The sequence below is a fragment of the Haliotis rubra genome, unplaced genomic scaffold (assembly GCF_003918875.1).
Source record: "Haliotis rubra isolate DU_JTF1 unplaced genomic scaffold, ASM391887v1 Scf20, whole genome shotgun sequence".
NCBI classification, from domain to species: domain Eukaryota; kingdom Metazoa; phylum Mollusca; class Gastropoda; order Lepetellida; family Haliotidae; genus Haliotis; species Haliotis rubra.
The window spans coordinates 8,336-26,271 of NW_025766003.1; the positions used below are offsets into that span (position 1 = coordinate 8,336).

A 17,936-nucleotide genomic window follows, 5' to 3' on the forward strand; every position below is an offset into this window, starting at 1 on the left:
TCCTGATTTGTGTTTAAATCCATAGATCAGTATTATATCTACCTAACTATCAATGTGTGATGTTACAAAATGTCACATGTAAAGATAACTGGTTGGTTAAAGTGAAGCCCTTTTCTCTCTCCATTCTCAACATAGCCTCAATCAAAAGTATTTAGTCTCTGTTCAGCCCGACTTGGCCCGTGCTGTCAAAAACACATTAAACCTCACACATGTATCTTGAAATGTATTTATATCCATAGATTAGTATTATATCTACCTACATATCACTTCACAGATTCCCAAAGTGTAGTATTTGAAGCAAAAACGTTGCTGAAAGTGAAGATATCTTTTCTATATATTCTCAACAAAGACACTGTATCACAAGCATTCGGTCCGCCGTGGCCCGGGCTCTCAAAAGCAACTTAAACCCCACACATGTATCTTGGAATGGTTTAAATCCATAAATCAGTATTATATCTACCTAACTATCAATGTGTGATGTTACAAAATGCCACATGTAAAGATAACTGGTTGGTTAAAGTGAAGCCCTTTTCTCTCTCCATTCTCATCATAGCCTCAATCAAAAGTGTTTAGTCTCTGTTCAGCCCGACTTGGCCCGTGCTGTCAAAAACACATTAAATCTCACACGTGTATCTTTAAATGTGTTTATATCCATAGATTTGTATTATATCTACCTACATATCATTTTACAGAGTCTCAAAGTGTGGTATTTGAAGGAAAAACGTTGCTCAAACTGAAACTATCTTTTCTACTTATCCTCAACAAAGACACAGTATCACAAGCTTTCGGTCTGCCTTGGCCCGGGCTCTCAAAAGCAACTTAAACTGCACACATGTATCTTGAAATGTTTTTAAATCTATAGATTAGAATTATAGCTACCTTCATATCACTTCACAGATTCCAAAAGCGTAGTATTTGAAGCAAAAACGTTGGTTAAAGTGAAACTATCTTTTCTACTTATCCTCAACAAAGACACTGTATCACAAGCTTTCGGTCTGCCTTGGCCCGGGCTCTCAAAAACAACTTAAACCCCACACATGTATCTTGAAATGTGTTTATATCCATAGATTTGTATTATATCTACGTACATATCACTTCACAGAGTCTCAAAGCGCAGTATTTGAAGCAAAACATTGGTCAAAGTGAAGCTATCTTTTCTATTTATCCTCAACAAAGACACAGTATCACAAGCGTTCTGTCTGCCTTGGCCCGAGCTCTCAAAAGCAACTTAAACCCCACACATGTATCTTGAAACGTGTTTATATCCATAGATTTGTATTATATCTACCTACATATCATTTTACAGAGTCTCAAAGCGTGGTATTTGAAGCCAAAACGTTGCTGAAAGTGAAGCTCTCTTTTCTACATATTCTCAACAAACAGTATCACAAGCGTTCGGTCCGCCTTGGCCCGGGCTCTCAAAAACAACTTTCACCCCACACATGTATCCTGATTTGTGTTTAAATCCATAGGTTAGTATTATATCTACCAAAGTATCAATGTGTGATGTTACAAAATGCCACATGTAAAGATAACTGGTTGGTTAAAGTGAAGCCCTTTTCTCTCCCCAAACACAACATAGCCTCAATCAAAAGTTTCAGTCTTGGCCCGTGCTGTCAAAAACAACTTAAACCTCACGCATGTATACTGATTTGTGTTTAAATCCATAGATTAGTATTATATCTACCTAAATATCATTAGCATTTGGAGTAAGCTAGGCGAGACACTGTGGATTTAATGAAAACATACTTCTCCCACTGCTCTCTCTAATACTTCTATTGTCTGTATGCATGTTCAGGAAAACAGGATTATCTGAAACGCTTGAAGTTTACAACATCCGGAAACGGCATCTCCGATTAACCTTTGGCAAAGCTCTCACAGTGAAAACAATGTTCTCCAGAGCCTGAGCTGGGCAACACAGTGTCATTGCCGTGGATGCGCTTTCATACTTTCGTATGTTCAAATTATTTAACCATAACATCTCAGACGGCAAGTCATTTTAGCTGATACCTTCTGATATTTATTAAATTACTGATATGTTCAAATCATGTCATGAATAGCTTCAGCCGGCTATCTATATCTGTGTTAGTATGAAGTGATGTTTATACTGTGGAAACTGTACGAAAAACATCCTGTATTCTGAACCACTAAAAAACACCCCACCTCTTTCAAGCATTCCATGCCATGTAATTGGGTATAATATCTTCTGATATTTATTAAGTTAATTTTATGTGTAAATCATATCACGAATAGCTTCAGCCTGCCATCTGTATCGGTACTAGTATTCATTAATGTTTATACTCTGGAACATGTACGGAGAACATCCCATACGCAGCATAACACAAGTGGAAGCATAAATAATTATATATATATATATAATAGAACAAATGTCTCATTTTTAGCATTTCTAATTTTCTAATTGAGTCAGTGATTACATGCCAATCTGTGATAAACGTTATGAAGAAACGGTGGAGTAATCAATAACACTGAAGGCCCCTGAACGGTAATTAAGGGCAACAATGGAGTATGTTAATTGAATCACAACACCTAGCTGATTGCAATTAGACAAGGGGCAATTAAGCAAGCTGGATACAGGTGTAATTAACAGGTGTATTAATTTCATTAGCCCGCACAGAGCCAGCTGAACACTGGGCTTCACTTTAAGCAACGTGTTAGATTCAAATACATGTACAAAGCTTTGAGCCTCAATAAAGAGGTATTTAGGTAGATATAATACCAATATATGGATTTAAACACATTTCAAGATACATCTGTGAGGTTTAAGGTGCGTTGAGAGCCCGGGCCAAGCCGGACCCAAAGCTTGTGATACTGTGTCTTTGTTGAGAATGTATAGAAAATAAGCTTCACTTTAAGAAACGTGTTTGCTTCAAATACAACACTTTGAGACTCTATAAAGACGTTTTTAGGTAGATATAATACAAATCTATGGATATAAACACATTTCAAGATACATGTGTGAGGCTTAGGTTGTTTTTGACAGCACAGGCCAAGTCGGGCTGAACAGAGACTAAACACTTTTGATTGAGGCTATGTTGTGAATGGAGAGAGAAAATGGCTTCACTTTAACGGAGCAGTTTTCTTTACATGTGGCATTTTGTAACATCACACATTGATACTTTGGTAGATATAATACTAATCTATGGATTTAAACACAAATCAGGATACATATGTGAGGTTTGAGTTGTTTTTGAGAGCCCGGGCCAAGCCGCACCGAAAGCATGTGATACTATGTGGTTGTTGAGAATATATAGAAATTAGGGCTTCACTTTAAGCAACATGTTTGCTTCAAATACCACGCTTTGAAACTTTATAAAGACGTATTTAGGTAGATATAACTCTATTCTAGAGATATAGACACAAATCAGTATACATGTGTGAGGTTTAAGCTGTTTCTGACAGCCTGGATCAAGTCGGGCCGAACAGCGACTAACACTTTTGATTGAGGCTACGTTGTGTTTGGGGAGAGAAAAGGGCTTCACTTTACCGAACCAGTTATCTTTACATGTGGCATTTTGTAACATCACACATTAATACTTAGGTAGATATAATTCTAAGCTATGGAATTAAACAAAAACCAGGATACATGTGTGGGGTTTGAGTTGTTTTTGAGAGCCCGAGCCAAGTCTGGCTGAACAGAGACTAAACACTTTTGATTGAGGCTATGTTGAGAATGGAGAGAGAAAAGGGCTTCACTTTAACCAACCAGTTATCTTTACATGTGGCATTTTGCAGCAGCACAGAGTGATATTTAGGTAGATATAATACTAATCTATGGATTTAAACATAAATCAGGACATATTTGTGGGGTTTGAAGTTGTTTTGAGAGCCCGGCCAAGCCACAGACTGAAAAGCATGACTGTGATATTGTGTGGTTGTTGAGAATGTATAGAAAATAGGGTTTCACTTTTAAGCAACATGTTTGCTTCAAATACAACGCTTTGAGACTCTTATAAAGACGTATTTAGGTAGATATAACTCTATTCTAGAGATATAGACACAAATCAGTATACATGTGTGAGGTTTAAGCTGTTTCTGACAGCCTGGATCAAGTCGTAATGCGAACAGCGACTAACACTTTTGATTGAGGCTACGTTGTGTTTGGGGAGAGAAAAGGGCTTCACTTTACCGAACCAGTTATCTTTACATGTGGCATTTTGTAACATCACACATTAATACTTAGGTAGATATAATTCTAAGCTATGGAATTAAACAAAAACCAGGATACATGTGTGGGGTTTGAGTTGTTTTTGAGAGCCCGAGCCAAGTCTGGCTGAACAGAGACTAAACACTTTTGATTGAGGCTATGTTGAGAATGGAGAGAGAAAAGGGCTTCACTTTAACCAACCAGTTATCTTTACATGTGGCATTTTGCAGCAGCACAGAGTGATATTTAGCTAGATATAATACTAATCTATGGATTTAAACATAAATCAGGACATATTTGTGGGGTTTAAGTTGTTTTTGAGAGCCCGGGCCAAGCCGCATCGAAAGCATGACTGTGATATTGTGTGGTTGTTGAGAATGTATAGAAAATAGGGTTTCACTTTAAGCAACATGTTTGCTTCAAATACAACGCTTTGAGACTCTATAAAGACGTATTTAGGTAGATATAACTCTATTCTAGAGATATAGACACAAATCAGTATACATGTGTGAGGTTTAAGCTGTTTCTGACAGCCCGGACCAAGTCGGGCCGAACAGCGACTAACACTTTTGATTGAGGCTATGTTGTGTTTGGGGAGAGAAAAGGGCTTCACTTTACCGAACCAGTTATCTTTATATGTGGCATTTTGTAACATCACACATTGATACTTTGGTAGATATAATACTAATCTATGGATTTAAACACAAATCAGGATACATGTGTGGGTTTTGAGTTGTTTTTGAGAGCCCGAGCCAAGGCGGACCGAACGCTTGTGATACAGTGTCTTTGTTGAGAATATGTAGAAAAGAGAGCTTCGCTTTCAGCAAAGTTTTTGCTTCAAATACTACGCTTTGAGACTCTGTAAAGTGGTATGTAGGTAGATACAATACAAATCTATGGATATAAACACATTTCAAGATACACGTGTGAGGTTTAGGTTTCATTTTGACAGCACGGGCCAAGGCGGGCCGAACAGAGACTAAACACTTTTGATTGCGGATTTTGTTTTCCGAGGACTTTTTTCCCCTAAATCGTTGGGAATGGAGAGAGAAAGGGGCTTCACTTTTACTTTACTTGATGAAGTGGTATTTAGGTAGATATAATATCATTTTGTGTTTCATGTGTTTTAGTAAATATAAGCATATACATACGCGCTGGCTATCTGATTTTGGCTGGTATTGTTTATAATGAAAACACAAGAATTTTTGTGTTTGTGAATGCATACTTTGTTTGATCCTTTATAACATATAACAAAATGTTGTGATTTCAAATGTTTCTTTTAATATACATAATCATGTCATATTTGCCCATTGACACTCGCCGATATCGACGTCTCTTTAACATCCTGTGCTCATTCAGCATTAAACAATAAAGGTTAATTAGGGAACCCCAATATCTTAATTAAGGAAATAAAAGCAGTCAAAACACTGTCACTTCCTGCCCAGGATCCCAGGATGTCACACGCTAAGAGAAGTAAGCAACATTCCCTCATATACATATCAAGGAAAACACATAACAACAAGACGGTGTCTTTTCTACGGGAATCTTGGTATGTAGTCATTGTTGTTGTGTGGGGTTTTTCATCATTAACTATACATTTTCAATCAAACTATGCATTTGTGAAGGCATGAAGAGTATCGACCCAAATGTGCAGGTTTCGTTTTAATATTCTGCAATCCATTTTTAGTATTACCCGGTGGCCCGGCCCGGCCCGACTTTTCTTGGCCCGACTTTTAGGCCATGCCAGCTTGGATCAGGATCCCATACATTCACAAAGAATATGCGTTCCAATGTAATGTTACTGTGCACTTCAATACATGCGGTACCATCACAAACATACATATAGCCCCAACCTCATGTGCATTTCCCATCACATTGCATAGGGACTGTTAATTTGTAGCATACGTTGGAACATACATTATATTTGGGATTACAGAGACTTTCTTAATAACATTTCATAGGGACCGTTAATTTGTAGCAGCATTACCGTAGACATAACATTTCATAGGGACGCGTTGGAACATACATTATATTTGGGATTACTGTACTTTCTTAACCGTTAATTTAGCATCACGTTGGAACATACATTATATTTGGGATTACAGAGACTTTCAACATACATTAGGGACCGTTAATTTGTAGCATAACGTTGGAACATACATTATATTTGGGATTACAGAGACTTTCTTAATAACATTTCATAGGGACCGTTAATTTGTAGCATAGTTCACTTAAAGGTCACAAACCAAAAATCAAACATAATAAAGCACAATTATCACTTATTCGCCAATATCAAACATTTGCTGGTTTATGAAAAAACATATATTATAAAGTATACAAAAGTGCAATTTGTGTACCCGGTTTACTTCCCAAGAAGCGAAGCAGCCGGGATACCGAACCCAGTCAGAAGCGGGTGGGTGTGCACTCAAGTGTAACGGCTGGTTCATTTGCAGATGCCCTCACGGCTGTTGTGTGTGTATATATAGAGATGTTGGGTTTGTAAATACATGCTCATTTTTTGGTAGTATAACATTTTGCAATCAACAGACATCATAACATGTCATGTGTTCAAGTATCACCTGCCTGTCTGTGTAATTACATAATGTGACAGAGACCGAACTTCGGGCCATAAATCAATGCATTTTGTTTATGGTGTATAGCCTGATTAGTGTTAAGTTCAAATTGCATGTGGTCAGTGATAGCAGCTGTGTATTGAATATTGTCATTAGCAGACAGGCAGGCAGACACACAGGTGTCAATAAAACAAGACATTGAGTTTTGTCTGTGACAGCGACATATCTATATCACAGTTAGAAATTCTGTCAGCGCTAAATAATGACATTGCTTTTAAGTATCGAACTGAGAAGTGACTCGGTAAAGAAGAACGTGTGGTGAAATAGACAAATGAAATTATATAAACAGTTAATTTACTGTCATAACATATAAAAAGCTTCAGCGCCTGTGAGATATCAACAAAACATTAGAAAAATAGCTCACACCAAAGCCTTCACCGGTATTCACGGACAACCCGCTTCCAAGCTGCGAACCTATTTCACTGCGCACGTGCTATGAGCGCATTCCAGGCTGTTGAAACCCGTTTTTCCCAGAAAGTCTGGTGGAAATTTGGTGTGAAACGTTGAACTCGATTTAAGCGTTTTTTTTTTTCATCATCAGCGTTATTTTTCAACTTTATAAGTTGAATTTGCATTTTTGACGATTTGTTTCGGTAAGTCCATACGGAAAGGTATCAGAATCTGCAAAGTTGTGTTTTACGTTGCATGTGACCTTTAAAGACCAAGGTGGCCATATGAACCAAGGGGCATGTTCCACAAGGCGGTCGTAGTGCTGGGGTTATCAATACTTTCTTATTTTAACATAGACATACGACAACTGGAGCACTATGAACATTTGTGGAACAACGCCCAGACTACTTTTTAGTACAAAAAACTTGTGACATTGCAATATTTTTATTGGCTTATTTTAGTTTAGCTACAGTTACAATTACTTTCAAGTTTGTGACATCAGGACATATTTACTGCACAGTTTAGTTCTACAAGTGTAATTGATTTATATTTTGCAATGGCCTTCAAAGAAATGTTTCGTATTGTGCACTTTCTTTAACCAACAGCAGACTTCACACAGTACAGTGTAACATGTCCTGTGCAATACAATGAAAATTTTAAAAAGTTATTTCTGCCTTCACTTGAAAATGAAACAATCCACAGTTCACATTGTAAATGTCAAAATCTAATTCATTACGTGATAAACACCTAGCCTAATGTGAGATTACTGTGATGTTTTATAAAACAATGAACAGGATCAATTTCTTATTGGTCCACAATGTCTGAAAATAACACAATACGCATTCCCAGCTGCCGATTCTTGTGAGAAGTGGTTAGGTACAATGGTGTGTATGTGTGTGCATGTATGCATGTGTGTGAGAAGTTTGGGTTGTACCAAAGTATCAGGTGGTTAAGAAGTGTGCACTTACTGATTGCGTGTAATAACACTACAACTGAACTCCAAAAACCTTTGCTGTCTACCACTCACGTCAAGATGAGACATATTGGTTAAGCCATGTATCACAAAAATAGTTTCCGAGGACCCGTATTGCTATTTACTTATATACAGCTGCTGACACTTTGCTAAGGATCACAAAAATTCACAACTTTACTTAAACCTATATTTATAATTTGAAATTGTATCCATTTAAAACTGGATAAATAATAATATGGTAACCCCTCATTATGCAAATGGTTACTTTAAGCTAACCTTATGCACTTGATACACAGTAACCATAAAATGGTTTTCATGGCACCAATCAACCATTTTACAAATCATGGAACATGTCATTGACAAATAAACAACACATGTCAATAGCAGGTATTGGATCCAGAAGATGCAATGACATACCGAAACCTAGGATCCATGCTTACAATAAGCTTAGGTATTCAAACCAAATTTGACACCACATAATAGTTATCTGTTGAATCCATGATTTGATCCTCAGAGAAGTGAATAGTAAAGTACCTATTATGATGATTATACTATAACAATGAAGCATGATCTAGCGTGGTGTGTTGCCAGAGTGGCCTCTCTGTCTATTACGTAATAACCAAATAGGGTCTACTCCGTGACAACTCGTCAAGAAGGTGACTGGATAATTTGACTGAATTTGAAATGGATAATGAGTGATAACCACTTCCGATGTTAGGGCCACTTCACATTGTGTTGGGGTAAGTTGTACACAGTGAAAGTGAAATGTCCTCTGTTCAACTAGATAAACTGTCTCAAGATTTGAGAAGTATTTGTACGAGTCACTGTATGAGCAACAACTGTTACACTGTTGTTACATGCTAGCTTGAGACTAGGGCTGCAATCATCTCGCTCTGGAGGATTAAATTCTTTGACCATGCTGACAGTGTTAATTTATCACAGCATTGACCAGTGACCACATTTCTATCAAATTAAATATGTGAGAGTGTTTACTAGGATCTTTCCTGGCTCGGATATGTTCCATGTTCCACATTTCACTTATATTAATAATTCCCAAATTCAAGAAAATACACTCCTCTTTAAAAACTTCATGAATGTTCATAAAGGGATATTGCTCCATTCACCAATTACATGAGTGAATCGTAACAGCTGTAGTAAATACAGACCACAAACACCAGCAACATTTGTCATCATAAAGCACAGATTCATTTGCCACTGAAAAACAGGATAAATGTTACTTTCAAGACCTCATGACATCATTCATCCTCGATAATCTCCAGGGTATACGTTACAATCACTCTCCACTATACCCTGGATGCATCCACGGCTTGGCCCGATGATTTTATTACCTCCCTTTGCTGGCTCCGCATTCTCACAGTAGCCAATCAGCTAAGCCGCCCGTTACATCCGAGCTTGCCAATGTCAACAAAGATAGTGGTTGGGTTGCGAAGGTTTGTTCGCACTACCACTGAGATTTTTGGGGAAATAATACAGACAAATTGACAGATCTGAAACTTTCAAAAAAGATATACGAGAGCACTTTCTACATCTTTCAGAGTACCTCTGCATCAATTGTGTTGCCAAGTTTAAACGGTTAGATAATTTAAGAAGCGAAAGTGAGTTGTGATTGGTTCGCTCAACTTCCCAGTGTAGATCCCTGATTGGATAAAAAGCCAGCCAAGGGAGGTAATAAAATCATCGGGCCAAACAGTGGATGCACCCAGGGTATCGTGGAGAGTGATAAATAGCGTATACCCTGGAGGTTATCGAGGATGGACATCAGTAAGCTTTGTGTTTAATCAACAACTAGCCAGCTCAACATTCATAACAGAATAGGTTTGTCACCTAAATAACTGATCAACAAAAAGGATTCTTTGCAATTTTTGCATGATACCTGGCATCTAATTTTTGGCATCCAATTAGTAACTTTACCATGTAGATCGATTAATTAATATGAAATAAGTGAAGTCAGTAAGTTTGTCCTGGTCATTGACCAATTAGAGTATCACCAATGATCTTCCAGTATTGATCTTTTTAGTGATAACACACAAACAAACATTGATTCAAAACAATATATATTCTATTCATTGAGCACATATTTTCATAATCATAGACAAACCATAATTCACCATCTGCAGTAATCAACAAATCTGATCCGAAATCAGCATAAATCTGGTATAGAAAATGTCCTTATCACAACAATTGATAAAATAATCAATAATGTGTGTACTTATATTTGATAACTTCATACACAAGGTGTATGCTAACGTTATCACCCCTTTGTACAGGATCACACGTCACCAGTTGATGTATTTAATTTATTCAAGTAGAGACTGGATTCAGTCTATGCTTATACCTGGGAGCTGATAAATCCCTCACTTGGCCTTGAATGTCTTACACAATGAAGTATCATTTCTACTATCAGCTTGAATCATAGATGTGTAGCAGTGTATGTGGAAGGTTAATCTATCATCTAACTAGGCTGAGGATTGTGAGTATCTAAGATAATAGAATATTTCCGTTATATAGGTAGCACGTTTAACTTTGTCGTAACTTCAAAACTGTTTCTGTATTCAATATTTCCTGATAAGCGGTATGTATTGTTTACAATATTTAAGGTACATGAGATGGTACAAAGATGATATTTGTACAAGGGAGTTACAGGATCAGGTGGTTGGAGTCCCTGACTTGCTTGATGCATGTCATCATGTCCCAGTTATGTTGATGAATGCCGGGATCGGGTAGTCAGGCTCTCTGACTTGGTTGACACATGTCATCGGTTCCCAATTGCGCAGATCAATGCTCGGCTGTTCATCACTGGATTGTCTTGTCCAGACTCGATTATTTACAGACCGCTGCCATATAGCTGGAATATTGCTGAGTGCGGAGTAAAACTAAACTCATTCACTGACTCAATGATGAATGCCAATGTCAATCACTGTTTTGTCTAGACACGATCATTATTTAAAATTGACCTTTCTTACAATTGGAATTTGTATGCTTACAGCATTAATCAGTCAATCTGTCAATCATTCACTTGACAGGACAAACCAATGATAAACATTATGAGCACACTGTCAGAGTATGAAGACACAGTCAACATACCAAGTAATGACTATCCTGTATATACATATACCATAATTGCCATAATAAATCCCCTTGACGCTCTGAAAACTCACAAAGAGGTGCACTAAATGGAGCCATAATCAATGAATTCAATCTTTTTGCACTTACTCAGTATTGGTTAACATACTTTGTTCTTAGTCAGAGAAACTTTTACGTAATAGGAAATAGTTACAAGGCAATTACCGTATATACCCCTTATGTGCTTCTGTTATTAATAGAAAATGCATTGTAATAACAGAAGACAATGCAGACTATCACAAAATGGATGATTTTAGTAAGCGGTACTTAATACACTTGGCTTACAGACTGGTCTTGAGGTTGCTTCTGAAGACACTTTTTTGAACATTTGGTTTATTGTGGCAAATACGGTACTGGCCTTATGCTACTACATTTCCCTCTTATATGGCACACCGCCTCCGTGGTGTAGTGGTTAGAGCGTCGGCCCGGAGAGCAGAAGGTCGCGGGTTCGATCTCCGACCGCGTCATACCAAAAGACGTTAAAATATGGTACTTGTTGATCCCTGCCTGGCGCTCGGCATTAATGGGTACATCAAGGACTGGTCGGCTCGGGAGTCAGTATAATGTGTCTGAGTGGGGTATTCATGCTTCAATGCGGCATGGTATCTCAGTGGGCTAGCACTATAAAACCAGCTTCAGTCTGGGCTAGTACAAGCAGCCGCACATACACATACACACGCATGCACGTCGTCATATGAGTGAAATATTCTCAAGCATGACGTTAAACCCAATTTCACCTCACCTTATATGGCACAATAACATATGTATAGCATAGTATGTCAGTAAATCTACAGTGCCGAAGTGTATTCCTCATTTTGTAGAATTGTCTTCTTGAGGGGCGGTGGGGTAGCCTAATGGTTAAAGTGTTGGCTCGTCACGCCGAAGACCCAGGTTCGAATCCCCACATGGGCACAATGTGTGAAGCCCTTTCTGGTGTCCCCCGTCGTGATGTTGCTGGAATATTGCTAAAAGCAGCGTAAAACTAAACTCAGTCAGTCAGTCAGTCAGTCTTCTTGATGAAGTTGAAGAAATGCACCTATGTTACAGAAAATCACTTTGGGAACAGAACTCATCTAGGATTTTGAATTTTTGTGATAAGATACTAACAGCCTATTCAGCATCAGTACAGGTCTGTCTATTGTTTGCTTATTTGAATATTCACGTTATTGACGGATTAATAGAAATATCATGCCCACATCAACCCAAGACACTGATATCAGCTTGAGGGCCAGAGAACAGATATGGACATTGAAGACTGATAACTGATATGTAGCATATGTAAACAGACATATGATAACCTTATCACTTATCATAATATCAAATTGTAAATTGCATGAATTTGATCTAATACATTTTCACCTTCTTTCATAGACATTGTAACTAGGGGTGGGTATTGCAGAGAATTTTCATATTGCAATATATTGCGATGCGAAAGCATGTATTGAGATATGTATTGCAATATATTGCGTGAAGTATTTTTACACAAAAAACTACTTATAATCGAGGTAATGCTTGATTTATAGAGCAGATACACAGCAAAATCACTATGCTGATTAAGCTTTAATAACAACTTTTATTCATGATTAAAAATAAAAATGTGAATAATATTTGGCACAAATGAAAAAAGGAAATATCAGAAGATTTCCAAGTGTTACAAAGTTTTCCTAATGCAAGTCAAAATACCGGTTTTCGATCAGCGTATCGCAATACGTATCGTTTTCATGTCTGAACCGTAAATAAATACCGGTAACCGGTTATATTGCGCAGCCCTAATTGTAACAGGAAAGCTGGCATGGTAGACACTGCACTAAGGGACATAACTCCAGTTTATTACTACCCAGGCTGATATTGATTGCCCATTTCACACAATGTTGTTCCATATAGCCTGGCAGGGGGTGGAATATGGATCTGGTTAGGACCATCTCTGTGTGGGCCCTATTACATATGCAAAATGACTCATATCACTCTGAGACATATTTGATAAGTATCTCAACACATTGGTCTTGATATAAACCATATTATAATACTCCATATTTTCAACACATGGCCAGGAATTCTTCCCTTTTATTTTTCTAATCCAACAAACAGTGAAACCAGAATGAACCAGAACAGTTGATTTGTTGAACACAGGCGGCTGTTCAAGCTCACATTTATGAGATAAGACTCACTTTATTCGTTTGTTATATAGGTAAAAGTGAACAACGTATTTATCTTACCGAACACCTTAATGGTAATTTTGAATTGTTTGAAGCACGGGTACAAATCTTTCTGTAGCCATCGCTAGATTTTGCTGACAAGAAAAACAGATTTAGAGTTATCTCCCTTCCATCGCTTTGCATTCGCAAAACATCGGTAATTTCCGTACATCATACGTGATTCAATGTTATTTGAGGTAAAGAATTACTACCACGAAGTGCCATTGACAGCGGGGTACATTGAAATGTTACTCGCTTGTAAGCTAACAGAAGAAAATAACAGAAGAGCGCTCAGCCAATCAGAAAGCGACATTTATGTGTGAGGTAAGATAAGTATTTTTGTATCACCAACTATCATGATACAGGTCTGTGTATTGTGGTACTTACAAGCCTAGCTGTATCATTTCACTCTCACATATATGTGATTTTCATTGTTTGATTTGCTGCTATTGTAATGGAACAATTTCAGTGATACTTGATAACCAATATAGGGCCTTACCCACCACAGTGGTGGAAGTCGTGGCTGAGCAGGTTAGGTGGCTTACTCTGAGGGTGTGGGTTCGAATCCTGGATGGGACTCAACCCAACAAAAGTACTAGAATCTGTAGTTTACTAAGAAAGTGTAACCCCAAACATAACATATGTTACATTTGACCACTTTCTAAATGGCATTGTGTCATCACAGTATAGGGCTTGTTTGTTTGCCGTTTAAGGGCTCGATGTGAGTGAGTGAGTTTAGTTTTATGCCGCACTCAGCAATATTACAGCTATAATGGCGGCAGTCTGTAAATAATGAAGTCACAACCAGACATTCCATAGAGCATCACCATGAGCATCGATTTAAATCCTCACTCAACATATTATGAAAAAAAAGGATAAAAAGCATCCCTGTGAAAAGTGGACTTCTTATGTATTACATACATACTATGCGTTTGGCAAGGGTGTTTAGATATTGAGACATGTCAAATCAATTCTGACATGCTCTTTGTCTACAATACGTTTTGAAACCAAGGAACATTTGAAAGCTAATGTCAGCATGAACTCTTTATACGTTATCAGCAGTTGTATCTAGTACATCATGAGTGTGTCTGTGTTACGATGAAGTGTAAGATAATTGGATGCATGTACCTGGTACAGTATTGCTGCTATTATCAGTAATTTTCACTGCTGCTCAAATGTGGAAAAAAAACTTGTTTTACACTTGGTTGGTTTAACGTCCCACTCAGCATTATTCCAGCTACATGGTGGCGGTCAAGTCTGGACCAGACAATCCAGTGATTAACATCATCTCAGCATCATTCTACACAATTGGGATACGATGACATTTGTCATCCAAGTCAGCGAGCCTGACCACCCAATCCCATTAGTCGCCTCTTACAGTAAGTTACACAAGCATGGGGTGCTGAAGACCAATTCTAACCTGGATCTTCACGGGCCCTATTTTATACACCTGAGATACGATACAGACATCCTGATAATATGGATGTGATATGATACATATCCAAATAATATGGATGTAATATTAATATTATGATACATATCCAAATAATATGGATGTAATATTAATATTATGATACATATCCAAATAATATGAATGTGATATAATACATATCCCAATAATATGGATGTGATGTGATCCGATCCCAATAATATTGGTGTTATATGATACATATCCCAAAAATATGAATGTAATATGATTCATATCCCAATAATATTATGGGTGTGATATATATCCAAATAGAGTACTTTTTCATTCATAAGTTCATATTCTCACGCTTTTTGCAGGTGAATCACAACCCTAAATAATTTGTTTTTAGATTTCGGACAGCGAGAATGGTATATTAGAAACATATAGAGTCATATACCAGTAAGACTGGCTGCAGGCTGCAAATTCTGCTATTTATAGCCAAAATGAAAAATATGAGAGAATCTACATTAAGTTGTTCTTGAATAATTTCTGTTATTACACACGTTTCTACATCAATGTAATTTGTAATGTAATTAATTGTATGTTTTGCAATACAGGAGTATCGATGTATTAAGTCGTGAGAGTCATCTCCCAATGCAATGCTGTATTTCCGCATCGTTACACTTTTAGTTATATTTGTTTCTCGATGTGATAGTCAGGTTATAGTTGCCCATATTGAAATAACCACATGATGTCATACCAACATCAGAGAGTATCAGGGCCTCCTTTCACAAAGCTCTAAGGTGATCGTAAGTCACTAAGGTAACCTTAGTGCAATGTTAAAGAATGGGAGTTAAGGTTAACCTTAGTAAAGGTTGGTTTGTGAAAGGTGCCCATTTGTCTGAGGCACTGCATTTCTCTCTGCAAAGTTTTGTCCAGAAACTTTTTGACCCCGTGAAGATATGGGTTAGAATTGGTCTTCAGTAACTCACGCTTACCATAAGAAGCGACTATCAGGTGGTCAGATTTGTTGACTTGGTTGACACATGTCATCGTATGCCCATGCTGTTGATCACTGGATTGTCTGGTCCAAACTTGTCTGGACCACCGCTATAGAGCTCGAATATTGCTGAATGCCGCGTTAAACAACAACCAACCAGCCAACCAGAAACCTTTGATCACACGTTTGAATTCTGGTTCAATCTGATCATGTTAATAGGTTTGTCAGCACCAAACCTGTGCTCATTGGTTTCACTATAGAGGTAACGTCGCAGACCTGCATCACGTCTGGCCCGACTCACACTTTAGGCTGAAATGCGATACTATTACTCAAGTACTATTCAAGTATATCATATGTTAAATTTACACTTTCTCGGTTTCAAATTTTTATCAAGCTGATGATGATTTTGATGGAATCCACAAAACTGCGCATAACTGTTGTTTGAAATGCTTGGAGTTGACATTTTGTGCAGGATGCATGATTCGAAAACACATTCCGACCTTCACTTTATCCCAAACTCTTGGAAACAATGTTCTGATCTGTCAAATGAACAGTAACATTCTGCCATGATAAATAGTGTGCAACAAGGTTGAATCTTGTTGAGATCTCACAATTCCTAACACTGCAAAGGCACCTTCAGTTGAATCTCAGATGTTCACACAAGGGAGGGAACTCTAGGATTATTATGCACAAAATCAGCTGTGGTTGATGAATACTGAATGGCAAACCAAACATCATGTTAGTGTTGTTGATGATTTTTACACTGAGTATTCAGTTATTAATGACAAATCGTCTTTTGTATGTGACACTTCAGCAGAAAACAAGTAAGTGTGAATTCTAGATAAAATATTTTTAGTTCTTGATGTAAAAGAAGTTTGCAGCTGGTTGATCTAACAAATAATGACTAATTGTCTTTTGTATGTGACACTTCAGCAAAAAACAAGTAAGTGTGAAATCTAGATACATTATTTTTAGTTCTTGATGAAAAAGATGTTTGCAGCTTAAGTTGATCTAACAAATAATGACTTAACGTCCGAACTATCCTCACTTTTCAGTTTAGTTGTTTGCAACGATAAAATTATGCTCAGCAGAAGAGGTCATCCTTTACGGACTTCCCACTAGTTGACTCAGCAGGATCATTGGTTTTATTAGATGCTGGATCTATTCTGTCTCAGCACAGCTTGCCTTCAACACAATCACCTGGGACTGCTACTGCTTAACATCAGTGTTTACTTTTCCAATAAATCAAACCCATTGGCCTTCTCGAGTTTGTCACTGATGAAATTCTGTATAAAAGGTGCTCAATGATTAGAAATTGGTTTGGCATTGAAAGTCATAATAATGTAATCTTGTTGCTCTAATAGCATGTACACAGCCACAAGTTGAATAAAATATTCATGCCTTGGCATTTATAAGCATCCTGCAAGTGAATGAAGCTTTGGATCAATATTGTAGAATGGACAGTATTGTTCCACATTCTACCCTAGCCAGTGCTGACTTGTGGACAGAATTGCAGGCCACAATTTGCTGCCATCGCTACGTAATGGCCGGTAATTAGCAATCCAGTTGGAAGTTCCGTGTATCCATGGGATGGTTGCCTAAACACTGCTCACATATTGACGAAAGCGTGTGATCAACCAGGGAATGCTTGGTTGTCTGGAGCTAACTTCCTGTAGATAAGTCATGGGAAGGTGCTAGCATTAGATGGTGGCTGAATGCATGACTGTTGGAGCAGACGTCAACTTGTACCTGGTGCCGTCTGCTTGTTGTAATTTGGATACTGGGTGTTGATTGGAGGAGGTGGACTTGTGTTGGGCACAAGAGGTAGGTGGATGTTTACCTAGTTTGTGTTTTTGTATGGTGGATGTTTGAATGACTAAAGGTGGTGTGATGTTTGGACTCCCACACCATATTGTTGGCTCTGCTACCTAGGATTTCACATGTAGACAAACATATGCTTGGTTGAGGGGCACATAATGAGGTATAATGTGTTACCTTGTGTTGTTTATATATAACTGTTATGTGCAC

General features: G+C 37.7%; 1 protein-coding gene across 1 annotated transcript in view; it reads left to right on the plus strand.

The window, feature by feature from the left end:
* Positions 1-17,399: 17,399 nt before the first annotated feature.
* Positions 17,400-17,936, plus strand: part of LOC124275546 (CSC1-like protein 2) — a 66,694-nt gene continuing 66,157 nt past the window's right edge. Inside the window, 1 exon segment of the mRNA XM_046711119.1 lies at positions 17,400-17,732. The gene's annotated coding sequence lies outside the window, so the exon portion shown is untranslated.